Genomic DNA, 14,906 nt, shown 5'->3' on the forward strand with positions numbered 1-14,906 from the left:
TCACTGATAGAGAAAACAGCAATAGAGGTTGGTGATGAAAAAGAAGGAAAATTCCAATTCCAGTTCCAACCAAAACTGAGTGAAGAGTAGAGTTACAAATGTAAAATGAATAGGTTAGGAGATGAAAATGAGGGAAATAATAAAGTTGGACCAAGAGAGTTTAAAGGTTAAGACATCCATGCAGGCAATTGGAAATACACTATCTATCCAATGGAGAAAACTGAGCTAAAAATATAGAATCTAACCAGTAATCTCTTTCTCAAAAGTCTAAAATGCTTAGTATGGCACTTGCCTGATTATAACAAAAGCCAATACTATGCTATGTTAAGTCACTTCAGTCATGTTAGATTCTTTTCAACCCCATGGACTGTAGCCTTCCAGGCTTTTCTGTCCATGGGATTTCCCAGAAAAGAATACTGGAGAGGTTGCCATTTCCTTCTCCAAGGGATCTTCTCAACCCAGGGATCAAACCCACATCTCCTGCATTGCCAGAGTCTCCTTCATTGCAGGCAGATTCTTTGCCACTGAGCCACCAGTGTTAGTCACTCAGTCATGTTGGACACTTTTTTCGACCCCATGAACTGTAGCCCTTCAAGTTCTTCTGTCCATGAAATTCTTCAGGCAAGAATACTGGAGTAGGTTGCCATTCCCTTCTCCAAAGCCAATACTGCTGCTGCTGCTGCTAAGTCACTTCAGTCGTGTCCGACTCTGTGTGACCCCATAGACGGCAGCCCACCAGGCTCCCCCGTCCCTGGGATTCTCCAGGCAAGAACACTGGAGTGGGTTGCCATTTCCTTCTCCAATGCTTGAAAGTGAAAAGTGAAAGCAAAGTCACTCAGCTGTGTCTGACTCTTCGCAACTCCATGGACTGCAGCCTACCAGGTTCCTCTGTCCATGGGATTCTCCAGGCAAGAGTACTGGAGTGGGTTGCCATTTCCTTCTCCAAAGCCAATACTATAACCTTTTAAAAAATTTGTCTCTTCTTTTGTTTAGAGCTATGTTGACAAATATTTGAAGGGAAAGAATGGAGACACAGACGTAGAGAACCGACTTGTGGACAGAGTGGGGGAAGGAGAGGATAGGACAAACAGAAAGTAGTAGTGACATATATACACTAGCATGTGTAAAACGGATAACCAGTGGGAAGCTGCTATGTAACACAGAGAACCCAGCCTGGTGCCCTGTGAGAACCCAGAGGGGTGGATGGGAAGAGGGGAGGAAGGCTCAAGAGGGAGGGAATATATGCACAATTACGACTGAACCACCATAACACTGTAAAGCAATTATCCTCCAATAAAAAAGATTTATATCCACTCAAATTATTGGGTTGGCGAAAAAGTCTGTTTAGGTTCTGCACGCTGTTACAGGAAACCCGAATGAACCTTTTGACCAACCCAACAGCTTTCTTAGCTTCCATGACCTATCATCAGAGAACAATTTATATGCCAATGAAAACATACACACACCTTAAAAAACAAGTGAATCATGGTGTTTCATTCCCACATGCATGAAGAAACCATAGGTTTTCTTCTGTATTTTTTTATGATGGGCCCCTCTGAGCTCCATTTGGCATTCCATGTGCTATGCATTAACTACAGATTACACATTGTACGGACACATCAGAGGGTTTGGGTCAAGTGTATCAACATGACAAGCTGGTATCAACATGATAAACTGGTAACTTGAGGTTAACATCACTACCTGTGGTTTATAGAATCCCAGCCTTTAATAGATGAGGGTAACCTAGCCAGCAGCTTGAGCAGACTCAGGGCAGTGGTGCCTCATTTGTTAAAACACATATTTTCTCACCCTCCCTGACCCCATTATTTCTGCATCCATATGTCCAGGATGGAGCCCAAGAATCTGCAGTTTTACTAAATTCCCCCAGATGATGCCGATTCTGCTAGTCTGGGAAACATATTTTAAAACCCAAGAGAAACACCCAAGTCTTTTTGGTCAAAATAGCCAACTAAAACTTACCATTATCCTGTGAACATGTTCAAGCATGGGTTAGAAATTGGATAAGATGGTTCTTTATGGGGACAAAGGGTTTTATCAGAAAGTAATGTAAAACAGCATGCACTGGGCTAAGTCCTTTTAGTCGGGTCTGACTCTTTTCGACCCCATGGACTGTAGCTTGCCAGGCTCCTCTGTCCATGGGATTCTCCAGGGGAGAATACTGGGGTGGGTTGCCATTTCCTCCTCCAGGAGGACTTCCCAACCCAGGGATGGAACCAGTATCTCCTATGTCTCCGGCCATTGGCACGCAGGCTCTTCACCACTAGCGCCACCTGGGAAGCCCCAAACAGCATGTAACATCCCTAATAATCCGTCATTTTAAAGCATGCAGCCACTACATAAGTGGAACGATTCAAAAAAGGAGTTTTCCCCATAAAGTGTGACAAACGTTGTCATGGAAATAGCGCAGGAATCACTGGAGTGGACAAATGACATCTTTAAATGGTATTCTGCCTTGTTGCTTCTCCAGCATACCGTTTCATGCTGACGCTCTCTGAATGAACGAATGAAGGGAAAAGAGAGAAAAGGACAAGCTAGGTGGCGCCCTTGCTTAACATATTTCCCTGTTAAGGCCAACACCGACGCACTTTGGAGCACAGGTGAAAAGAATCTCCAACACTTAAGTACTAAATCAACCCACCTTAAGTGTATGGATGGCCACAGGCTCAGGCGTGGAGCTCAGGATGGTAGACGGAGTGTGGCAGCCGAAGGTTCCAACACCCCCAGGAACAGGGAGGGAAGGTGGGGGGCGGGGGGAGCATGACTTCGCTGAACCCCCTCCGCGGTCTCCAGGGTGCCGGCGAGGCCATGCAACTTCCCCGGGAATTCTCATCCTGGTAGCGTCTGCGCTCTTTCCCAGAATATGTATCCCTTAAAGGCAGGCGATAGCGCGCACGCCAGGTTTAGGCGGCTCTTGCCAGAACGCGGGAGGGAGCGGGGATACATCAATTTGCCCGGGAGTGCACTGATGTATCTCTCCACTTAGGTCCCGCATCTTAGGAAGCTCCCCTCTCCCCGCAGCTTGACGGTAAAGTGGGCACCAAAAAGTTTCCCCGAGCGAGCGGGCGGCTGGCGCGCAGCCTGAGTGTCGGCGATCAGAAGCCGAGCTCCGGGATTTTCTGCCTGGGTGCGCCCCGCAGGCCAGCCCGGGTTCCGGGGCGGGGGTGAGGGGTGTCGGCGGCCGGGCTCGGCGCGGGCAGCGCAGGTAAAGGGTTACGCGGGCCCTGGAGGCTCGCCCGCCGGCCGGGCCACGTGACGCGCCGGCCCAATGACGGCGCCGGGTCCGGGCGGCTCCGAGCCGCCGGCGTTTCCCAGCGCGGCCGCCCGAGGCCGGCGAAGCCATGGGCGCCGGGACCCCGCCGCCGCCGCCGCCGCCGCCCCAGGTAGGGACCGTCTCCCGCCCCGCGCTCCCCGCCGCCCCGGAGACTGACTTCCGCGGAGCTCGGCTTTGTGGCTTAATTGCCCCCACTTCGCTCGCCGGGCAGTTTTACGTGTTTATTTCCTTTCGCCACGAGGAAAAAAGTGGGGGGTGGGATTGAGGCAATTCTCAGTTTGATTGCTTTGGAAAGGTCAGGTCATTCAAGAAAAGGTTCTGAGAGGCAAAATGCAGAATGGGGTGAGGTGGGGGGACTTTTACTAACTCCCGCAAACTGGAGACCAAGACAGCTTACAAAGCTTGGCAGCTAATTGGTGTGCGAAACACTTTTGTGTTTAAATCTCTAATTAATGAGCTTTCAAGAGTGCCTGAGAACTTGGATTGGAAAAACTGCAAAAGATTTCCCACTATTTCTAAGAACCCCCTCCTTCCCCCATTTTTAAGCATCTGAGGTTTTTTTGTTTGTTTTGTTTTTTTAAGGAAAACGGGAAGGGACGGTGACCGCCGCTGTTTCTTTGAAATGTCCTTGAATCCCAGGATTTTGCTCCTTCAGGGGTGCTGGCGCCCTGGGTGGCGATGAGTAGGGGGGGAAGAGAGCCGGGCAGTGCTAGGAAGCAACGCGTGTTGAAGGCGGGTCCCAGGTACAAACGGTTAAATGGTTACACATGGTTTGCTGAATATTTGATAATTAGGCAAATATCTCCCCGGTCAGTTATTTGGGTCTCAGTGACCTTGGCAGTCCAGATGAGGTGAGATTTTCACCAACCACCACTGAACGAATTTTCCAATGATATAAGACAAAAATCATTTTTTTTCCCCTTCAAGCATTGCAATTAACCTTAAAAACAAAACAAAAACTCCACTTTAGTAATTTAGCACAGTTTATTTTCCATTGTGGTATAGATGTTTGCCCAGTGAATTTAGAGGAAGTCAGTGTTCCATGAGGTGGTTCAAATTATTGAAGAATAGGATGCTTATTTTCTTTCTGTCAATATCAGAGAGACTTGCTGATGGCACTTCTCACCATGGCGTGTGTATGTTACTGGATGGTTGTAAACAAGCTATTTAAGAAACGTTTGAGAGTTGAATGAGAAAGAAGTGGAAAGTTGTCGCTTTTTTTAAAGAGAGTAGATTCTGTTATTTGGCAGTTACTCCCCCACTGAATCCTCAAGTTCACACTGTTTTAAGGAGACATGTTAAAGTCTAATAAGGCTAAGTGCTCAGGTCTCTGGGACATCCTAACAGTCAGGAGGCAGATCACTGAAACAATTACAAGGCTCTGAAGATCAGGTAGAGTTCTGGGGTAGTTTGTATTTCGCTAAAGTGTGAAGAGTTAGTTCTAGGAAACTGCCTTGATCACAGAGGTGAAAATGGAGCAGACATTGACAGAGGCGGGGTTCTGCTGCTTTTTCTTCTTGGCTCACTCTGTGCCCATCATGATCTTGTTCTTTAAGTCAGCAAGTATGCAATAAGCACCTGTCTCGTGGCATCTGACCCTAGGGTCTGGTCCTCAAAGGTTCTGAAGATTTAGATGTGTAATGACATCTACAGATTAAGTTGACCAGTCTTAGCTAGATTCTAAAGAGCTTTTACATATCTGGAATTTAAAACAAAACGGTAGCTTGCTATCAACTAAATATGTTCATTAGCCTAGGAATGGAAGAGTCCCTCTAACGTCTCACCTAGGCCCTGTCTGAACCTGGAAACAACCCGACTAAGCTCTGGCCCGAATCCAGCATCTGCCCAAGGGCAGAGCAGGGACTACCCTCCTTGCGCCAGGAACTGCTCTGCCCTTGGTGCCTCGGGAGCCCATTGATTGTGCTTCCAGGAATGGACTTCAATTTCCAAATAGTTAAATACCAATTCTTGGTAGCTGACTTTCCTCCACCTGGACTGTCAGATTCCCCTAGTTTACAGTTTTTTTTTAATAACTCAGAATCTTGAACTCTTTTCGGCTCTTCAGAAAACAGAACCTAGCTCCTGCCCATTTTTTCCTCTCTTTCTTTCTTTTTGGGGGTATTATATTGATTACTGGGCTTCGCAGGTGGCGCTAGTGGTAAAAAACCCACCTGCCAATACAGGAGACATAAGAGACATGGGTTTGATCCCTGGGTTGGGAAGACCCCCTGGAGAAGGGCATGGCAGCCCACTCCAGTGTTCTTGCCTGGAGAATTCCATGGACAGAGGAGCCTGGTGGGCTACAGTCCATGGGATAGCAAAGAGTTGGACACGACTGAAGTGACTTAGAACACATATACAGCACACATTTTTAATTATTGGTGGCAGATAGACTTACTGGGTATCTAGAAAAGAGGAATTAATAGATTCATCCTGGGGCAGACCTGAGCTGTCACCCATCTGCCAGTCAGATGGGTCACCCTGGTACAGTCTTATAGTCTGGTTATCACCTGGATGCTATTTAAGAAAATAAAATGAAAATGAAATCTTCTATCTACTCTCCCCTTTCTAATCTGAGAAAATCATGGTCCCACAGAGATTAGACTCTTCAAAAGGAACACATATCACCAAAATGACCCTACCCTAAAGTATGCTTGCAACACACCCATCAGGTAAATGTGTATCCTCAAGCAAAGACTTAAATATCTCAAATACTGACTCAGTGTTATCAAGCATCTTCGAAGAGTCTTCTGAGCTGCAGTGAACAGTATTAACGTAAGGCAAAGGGTATCATGTCTCAAATTTTCCCAAGGGCAGTAAAACTCCATGCACAAGCAGCTCTTGAATGAAACCCCAACCTGGTCTTGGAGACAGCATATTTGTAGACACTCGGCCAGGTACTCAGAATACAGTTTTTGCCTTCAGGGGTCTTACAATCTTCAGAGAAGCCATTAGAGGATTTTAAGCAGAGCAGATCTGTATTTGAGAAAGTTCACTTCCACTGCAGTGAGAATGAATGGGGAATGGAAAGTGGGTGCTGAGAAAAATCCCACCAGAGGAGAGGGTGAATTGATTTAAAAGATACTTGGGCAAAGGTATTTAAGATACTAGCTCAAAAAATATCAGGTGACTTAAGTCTCTGAAGTTAGTTTACATGTCATTTCAAAATACATGTGTTCCAGGTACATAAGCAGAAGCCACTTCCCATTGCAATGTTCTCCCTACTGAATGGAGCTACCCTGGGGCCCCACATAGTTCCTGTCTATCACAAAAGAAAGTTTTTGATACAGAATGAGCCAATTTTTTTTTTTTTTCACACTTTCAACAACTTTGTGCTTCTTTATGTAGACTTAACTATACATATAGGGACTTCCCTGGTGGCTCAGCGGTAAAGAATTTTGCCTGCTAATGCAGAAGACGTGGGTTTGGTCCCTGGTTCAGTAAGATCCCCTGGAGAAGGAAATGGCAACCCACTCCCGTATTCTTGCCTGTGAAATCCCATGGACAGAGGAACCTGGTGGGCTATAGTTCAGGGTATTGCAAAGAATCAGATACAACTTAGCGGCTAAAGAACTATCTGAAGGCAAAATTAAGATAAATGGTTGCTCTCATATTGTACACACATTTCCTGATTTAGCTTAATTCCTCCCAGGAATAAATACCCTGACTTTTGACTATGTAGCATAATGGAAGTGGGCAGAACAGTCTTTTTTTTTTTTTTCTTCTAAGTTGGCCACATTATGGCCTGCCGCATATCACAGGGAAGACTGTGTTATATTTGCTAAGGGCGGTGTTAGAGCAGGTACTAGTGGTATGATAGAGGCTCTGAATGCCTGTTAGAAAAGAAAAACCACCCTAGTCACTGCCACATGTATAACTCTTTAATACAACTTGTTTTTGGATGTATTTGCAGTTTACTTGTTAATTCCAGAGTCAATCTCTGAAATTCTCCAGGCAAGAATACTGCAGTGGGTTGCTATTTCCTTCTCCAGGGGATATTCCCAACCCAGGGATCGAACCCAGGTCTCCTGCATTGCAGGCAGATTCTATACTATCTGAGCCACCAGTGAAAGTGAAGGTCACTCAGTTGTGTCTGACTCTTTGCGACACCATGGACTATACAGTCCATGAAAATCTCCAAGCCAGAATACTGGAGTGGGTAGCCTTTTCCTTCTCCAGGGGATCTTCCCAACCCAGGGATCTAACCCCAGTCTCCCACATTGCAGGCAGATTCTTTACCAGCTGAGCCACAAGGGAAGCCCCAGGGAAGCCCGGAGTCTATCGCTACATGAGAGAATTTTAAAACTTTTAAAATTTTGGTGTTAAGTCTTTCTCCCCCCATTTGATAACTGATTTTGTATCTTGGGTCATTTATATGCAATAAATGCAGATTTGATTTGTACTTTATGGCTATAAAATAGTATCCTCCTTGGCTGGTGATCACACTGCACAACTCAGTCTTCCAAAATATTTATTGCAACCTAGAAATTAGTAAAACAAGTCCACCTGCACCTGCGAAGAGTTAAGAGCCACTTACTTAGATTCTCTCTAGAACTTGCATGGCATTTTTCGTCTTTTGATTCCTAATGAGCTTGCCTATCTGGGTTCCTGATCCACAGCAAGGAGGGCCACCTTCTAGATCCAGAGCATGACTGTTAGAATAAGTGTGAAACTCAGTCACAGCCAAATGCTGAACAGTGATGGAAATACAGGAAGGGTTATCTGTGATTAAACCCTAAAGTCTACAAGAAAGCAAAGTTGGGTTCAGAACTATCTGTTGGCAAGGAAATAAGTGTTCAATTTTGTAAAAATGGATCCTCAGTCCTTTTTAGAGCTAAACAAAAAATCATTTTGTCTAACCACCTTACCTTACAGATAAGGAAACTGAGGCTCAAATAAGTTAAATGATGTTTCCAAGGTCATATGACTGCCAACTGGAAAAGCTACTGGAACCAGAATCTATGAACCCTCGTTTCCAGCTCAGCCATCTTCCTAAATACTGACCCAGAAATAGAAATTTTAGCAGTATGGAAAATTCATTTTTTTTGATGTGTCTTTTTTCTGCCAAATACTGTTGTTTAGTCTCTAAGTTGTGTCTCACTCTTTTTCGTGACCCCATGGACCGTAGCCCCACCAGGCTCCTCCGTCCATGGGGTTTCCCAGGCAAGAATGCTGGCGTGGGTTGCCATTTCCTTCTCCAGGAGATCTTCCTGACCCAGGAATGGAACTCACATCTCCTGCATTAGCAGGTGGATTCTTTACCACTGAGCCACCAGGGAAGCCCCCAAATATTGTAATAGCCACTATTTATGGAGAAATTACTTATATATACAGTATCAGTTATGTATTGGTGCATCACAGACACCCCAACACATAATGGCTTAAAACAACCACCATGCGTTTAGTTTACGACTTTGTGGATTAGCAGTCTGGACCTGGTGAATCTATGGGTCTTGCCCAGTCTCCCTTATGTGTCTGCGGTCACCAGGGTGGCTCTGCCCCTGGGTGTTCGCTGACTGCTGGCTGAGTCCTTTGGGGCAGCTGGGCCTCCTGCTTCCTGTCACATGGCAGGCTGCCCTGCGCTTGGTGACATGTTGGCTCAGCGTGGCTGAGAGCAGGAGTGTGGGAGCAAGGCTCCTTGAAGTCTAGGCTGAAATGGACACAAACTGCTTCTCCTCCAGTTTACTTTATGAAGAAACACTCTTTACCTTTTGATGGGAAGACCTGCAGAATCATTAGAGAATGACGTGAATTTGGGGCGGGGGCGGGGGGGTAGAGTGTTGTGGCCACTTTTGCAGTCTGCTGCATTGGCCGAGCACTTCATGTAACTTCCCTAACTCTCACAACAACATAGGAGGTAAAGGCAGAGTTTTACAGGTGAAGTAATTGAAACCCAGACGTGTTAGTTCGCGTTCAGCAGGGGATGCAGCTAGTGAGTGAGAGAATCAGCAGGGGAACTTCGATGTGCCACTCGCCGCTCTGCTGCAGGGGAGGATGGTATTAAGTTTTATAAGCTCAAAGTTTGTAAGAACAAAACTTAACTTTAAGAATTCCTTTTTCCTGATTTATGTGCTAAAAGAAATAAAGTCAGGTAAGATCCAGAGCGGGCTTCCCTGGTGGCTCAGATGGTAAAGAATCTGCCTGCAATAGGGGAGACCTGGGTTCCATCCCAGGATTGGGAAGATTCCCTGGAGAAGGACATAGCAACGCACTTCAGTATTCTTGCCTGGAGAATCTCCACGGACAGAGGAGCCTGGCGGGCTACAGTCCAGGGGGTCGAAAAGAGTCGGACACAACTGAGCGACTAACCACAACACACAAGATCCAGAGTAAAGAGAAATAAACTGGATCATCAGAGAAGCGTAGTAAGGAACAAGATGATAAGGTTAGGGGAGCCAAGTAAAAGAGATTTGAAAAGGCTGGTATCTATTTATAGTCAAAAGATCCTCCTATCACGTCCATAAAATGGGTAATATTCCCCCTATACAGATGGAGATATTTGCCTGATAAAGATTGCATTCAAATCCATGTCCCTTTGTCTCCAAGAACTACCCCCTCCGCCCTTTTTTTCCCACTGAGTCGATAGGTTTGCTCCTCAAAGTGGGGTCCATAGCCCAGAAACACTGGCTGGGAGGTGGTTAGAACTGCAGTCTTGCCCCCAACCTGAAATCTGTTGAATCAGAATCTACATTTTAACAAGATGTTCAGACGAATCATAAGTATGGTAAGATCTGAGAAGCTCTACACTAAAGGGACCACGGGAGAGTGATTTGTGATAAGGTGGGCTGGGGGAAAGACATTCTAGGCAGAGAGAACAGCAAGAGCAAAAGGCCCTGAGGCTGGCATCTGGGCAGGTGAAGGAATTCCTAGACTAGAGGAGGGGAATGTTTTTGGAGCAGAGGGAAACAGGATGAGATGAATGGAATCTCTGTGGATCCTGAGGAATTCTGCTTTTTAGGAAGGCTGATCTGGCAGCACTAAGGATGGCCCAGAGAGCCTGGCAGTCCTGAACCCCATTGTGAGGGTGCTGAGGGGAGGGCTCAGACCTAAGCAGGGATGGCGGAAATAGAAGAACTGTCCAACCTGAAAGGCCTTTCAAAGCTATTCCCATGACACTTGTTGCCAAGTTGGATTCTAAGGAAAGAAAGAGAAGAAGTGAAGATGGTTCTAGACTGCCAGGTTCTGAATTGTGCATCCCAAACTTTAGGTTGGGGTGTTATCTTTGCATTCTTTACTATTGAAAAAGAAGATGCTTTTTGGTGGTAATGAAGGTTTCAGGTTTTTGTTTGTTTTCAGGCAGCTTTCCCCATTCCTTTGAATTGTAGCAGTTTTTGAACTTTTCAGTCAGTTCAGTTCAGTTCAGTCACTCAGTCGTGTCCAACTCTTTGCGACTCCATGAATCGCAGCACGCCAGGCCTCCCTGTCCGTCACCAGCTCCTGGAGTTTACTCAAACTCATGCCCATCGAGTCGGTGATGCCATCCAGCCATCTCATCCTCTGTTGTCCCCTTCTCCTCCTGCCCCCAATCTCTCCCAGCATCAGGGTCTTTTCCAATGAGTCAGCTCTTCGCATGAGGTGGCCAAAGTATTGGAATTTCAGCTTCAGCATCAGTCCTTCCAATGAACACCCAGGACTAATCTCCTTTAGGATGGACTGGTTGGATCTCCTTGTGGTCCAAGGGACTCTCAAGAGTCTTCTCTAACACCACAGTTCAAAAGCATCAATTCTTCAGCGCTCAGCTTTTTTCACAGTCCAACTCTCACATCCATACATGACCACTGGAAAAACCATAGCCTTGACTAGGTGGACCTTTGTTGGCAAAGTAATGTCTCTGCTTTTTAATATGCTATCTAGGTTGGTCATCACTTTCCTTCCAAGGAGTAAGCGTCTTTTAATTTCATGGCTGCAATCACCATCTGCAGTGATTTTGGAGCCCCAAAAAATAAAGTCTGACACTGTTTCCACTGTTTCCCCATCTATTTCCCATTAAGTGATGGGACCTGATGCCATGATCTTAGTTTTCTGAATGTTGAGCTTTAAGCCAACTTTTTATGCTCCTCTTTCACTTTCATCAAGAGGCTTTTTAGTTCCTCTTCACTTTCTGCCATAAGGGTGGTGTCATCTGCATATCTGAGGTTATTGATATTTCTCCCAGCAATCTTGATTCCAGCTTGTGCTTCTTCCAGCCCAGCTTTTCTCATGATGTACTCTGCATAGAAGTTAAATAAGCAGAGTGACAATATACAGCCTTGACGTACTCCTTTTCCTGTTTGGAACCAGTCTGTTGTTCCATGTCCAGTTCTAACTGTTGCTTCCTGACCTGCATACAGGTTTCTCAAGAGGCAGGTCAGGTGGTCTGGTATTCCCATCTCTTTCACTAAGAGGCAATTCACATGTTAATATTCCAAATCAGCATGCCCATGTAAATTCCGTGTGTGTGTATGTATATATAATGAGATAAATTTTTTGGCAGGCAATTAGTTATAATGGAGCAGTTCTTTATATAGTTCTTGAGTTTATTAGACCTTCCCACTGTCCTGTGACATTTGTATAGGTAGAATTATTAGGTTGGTGCAAAAGTAATTGCGGTTTTGCTGTTTGATATTGGTGCATTCTTAAATGTGGTTATGTTATACATCATTTTAATGCACATTTCTTCTTTTATTATTATTATTATTATTATTTTGCTGATGACTTATTACTTGCTGCTTGTATTTATTTTAGACTAGGGAAATGATGTTAGATAAAAAGCAAATTCAAGTGATTTTCTTGTTTGGGTTCAGAATGGGTTGCAAAAAGCAGCGAAGACAACTCATAGTATCAACAGTGCATTTGGCCCAGGAATTGCTAATGAGTGTACAGCGCAGTGGTGGTTCAAGAGGTTTTGCAAAGGAGACGAGAGCCTTGAAGATGAGGAGTGCAGTGGCCAGCCATTGGAAGTTGACATGACCAGTTGAGAGGGTCATCGAAACTGATCCTCTTACAGCTACACAAGAAGTTGCCGAGGAACTCACTGTCTACCATTCTACAGTCATTCAGCGTTCAAAGCAAATTGGAACGGTGAAAAAGCTCAAGAAGTGGGTGCCTCATGAGTTGACCAAAAATTTTAAAAATCGTCATTTTGAAGTGTTGTCTTCTATTCTATACAACAACAATGAACCATTTCTCCATCAAATTGTGGCATGTGATGAAAAGTGGATTTTTTCAACAACCAGCGATGACCAGCTCAGTGGTTGGACCAAGAAGAAGCTCCAGAACACTTCCCAAAGCTAAAAAAAGATCACCAAAAAAATATCATGATCGCTGTTTGGTGGACTGCTGTCCATCTGATCCACTACAGCTTTCTGAATCCCAGAGAAGTCATTACATCTGAGAAGTATGCTCAGCGGATCGATGAGATCTACAATGCTTGCAGCCGGCATTGATCAACAGAAAGGGCCCAATTCTTCTCCAGGACAACCCCTGGCCATAAGTCACACAACCAGTGCTTCAAAAGTTGAACAAATTGGGCTATGAAGTTTTGCCTCATCTGCCATTTTCACCTGACCTGTCATCAATGACCTACTACTTTTTCAAGCATCTCAACAACTTTTTGCAGGGAGAATGTTTCCTTAATCAGCAGGAGGCAGAAAATGCTTTCCAAGGGTTCACTAGACAAATAAACTTATTTCTCATTGGCAAAAATGTGTTGATAGTAATGGTTCCTATTTTGAATAATAAAAGTGTGTTTGAGCCTAGTTATGATGATTTAGAAATTCACGGTCTGAAACCACAATTACTTTTTCACCAACCTAAATATTATGCCACTTTCACAGAGAGATTTAGGGGTGTAACCCAGCCAGTGTTTGAACTCATTCTATTGATGCTAAGCCCAATCTTCTATCCACTGAAGTACTCTGCAGGTTTTATATTTGGTCGTTGGCAGAAATTATCCCAATTATCCAGTTTTAAGTTTCAGTTTACTTTTTCCTCCCATATACACTGTGCCAAACTCAGAGAGATGCTTGAACGTTTATATTGATGATTCCAAGTAACTATTTCATGGAAACTTGAAAATACCTCATAAAACCTGATTTCCTCCCTGGCCTGATTTTCTTATTTCATTGAATTCATATGGTAATTATAATAACAACAAACCATGCTTTATATTTCAAATGATTTGAATTAAGTTTAGTTTGCTAAGTACAATTTCTATGCATTGTCTTTTATACTTGATGGGACACATTTTATGATCCTCACTGGGATTTGGTTTTGATGAAGGAAGCCAAGTATTCTAGGAACGGACGTGATATAAGCTTCAGAGAGTCACTGCAACCCAGGCCGAGGTCCAGCCCCAGAAGACCACTGATGGAAGCCTGATCCCCCCCAGCTCTATAAAATAAGTTCAGTCTCTATTATTGATGCAGAGCTTGCTTTCTCCTTTCAAAGGTAAATTGTGTTAGTTGCTCAGTCATGTCTGACTCTTTGTGATCCCATGGTCTGTCCTTGGAATTCTCTAGGCAAGAATACTGAAGTGGGTTGCCATTCCCTTCCCCAGGGGATCTTCCCGACCCAGTGATCAATCTCCGGTCTCCTGCATTGGAGGCAGGTTCTTTACTGTCTGAGCTACTAAAAGGCAAGTAATTTGTGGTGCTGAAGCCCAGGTTGAAATGAAAATTGTGGATCTGGGGAGAGAGCCTGGAAACAAAAGAGGGTGTGAAGAAGTCACAACAAACTGAGAGAGCCGGAGGGTTGTTTTTATAATTCCGTACCTGCAATCAAAGGGGGCAAAAGTTGTGTGACTGCTCCAGCGCCTTGAAGGGCTCCACTGACAGGTGTGACTGGGTGAGACTCAGAAACTCAGAATCATCCTCTTAGTCACAAATGACTGCATCACATGCATGTTTGGTCCTTTAGATGTCTTTACTCGCTCTGTTTGCAGGTGCTTACTGTCTGTCTAGTTTCTGGGAACCCTTAAAAGAAACTGTGTTAGGCTTCCCAGGTGGCTCAGTGGTAAAGGATCTACCTGCCATGCAGGAGACTCGGGCTTGATCCCTGGGTTGGGAAGATCCCCTGGAGATGGAAATGGCTGCCCACTCCAGTATTCTTGCCTGGGAAATCCCATGGACGGAGGAACCTGGTGGGCTCTATATAGTCCCTGGGGTCACAGAAGAGTTGGACAGGACTTAACAACAACAACAAAAGAGACCAAGGTACTTTCTTCCATTCACTAAGCCAGTGGGTCACCTGTGCTTCCCAAGTGAGTCTCAAGGAAGGCCAGGTCATGACCCCCTTTGAGTCAGGCCTGGCTCTCCCAGAAGAGACAGGAGTGAGGGCTGGAACCCCATCAGGTTTGGGTCCCAAGTCTGCCTGGAACCTCCCTGGGTTTCAGTTTCCTTATCTGTAAAGTTGCATTTGTCTGCATTTAGTAAACACTTAATCAACCTTATTCTCAATCTCTGTGGCCCACAGTTTTCTCGAAAGTGAGATGAGAGCTTAGGACCAGAGCAGCGCCATGGAATACAAGATGCAAGGAAGGGTCTGGGTAGGGCAGGTGTTCAAACAATGCACTTTTCCTCCCAGCTCACCTCATCTTTACCTTGGACAAAGGCCACACGAAATAACAGGAAACTTC

At 45.1% G+C, this 14,906-nt stretch overlaps 1 protein-coding gene across 5 annotated transcripts in view; it reads left to right on the top strand.

Annotated features, from left to right (window-relative positions):
* The first annotated feature begins 3,333 nt into the window (after positions 1–3,333).
* Positions 3,334–14,906, top strand: part of C17H4orf19 (chromosome 17 C4orf19 homolog) — a 78,678-nt gene continuing 67,105 nt past the window's right edge. For 2 of the 5 annotated variants that reach the window (XM_061164535.1, XM_061164531.1), the window contains exon 1: positions 3,338–3,401. The gene's annotated coding sequence lies outside the window, so the exon portion shown is untranslated. Of the gene's footprint in view, positions 3,402–14,906 lie in introns of all 5 variants that reach the window. The other 3 variants (XM_061164530.1, XM_061164538.1, XM_061164537.1) reach the window with 3 other exon arrangements.

This window comes from Dama dama, chromosome 17 (genome assembly GCF_033118175.1).
Source record: "Dama dama isolate Ldn47 chromosome 17, ASM3311817v1, whole genome shotgun sequence".
NCBI lineage: Eukaryota > Metazoa > Chordata > Mammalia > Artiodactyla > Cervidae > Dama > Dama dama.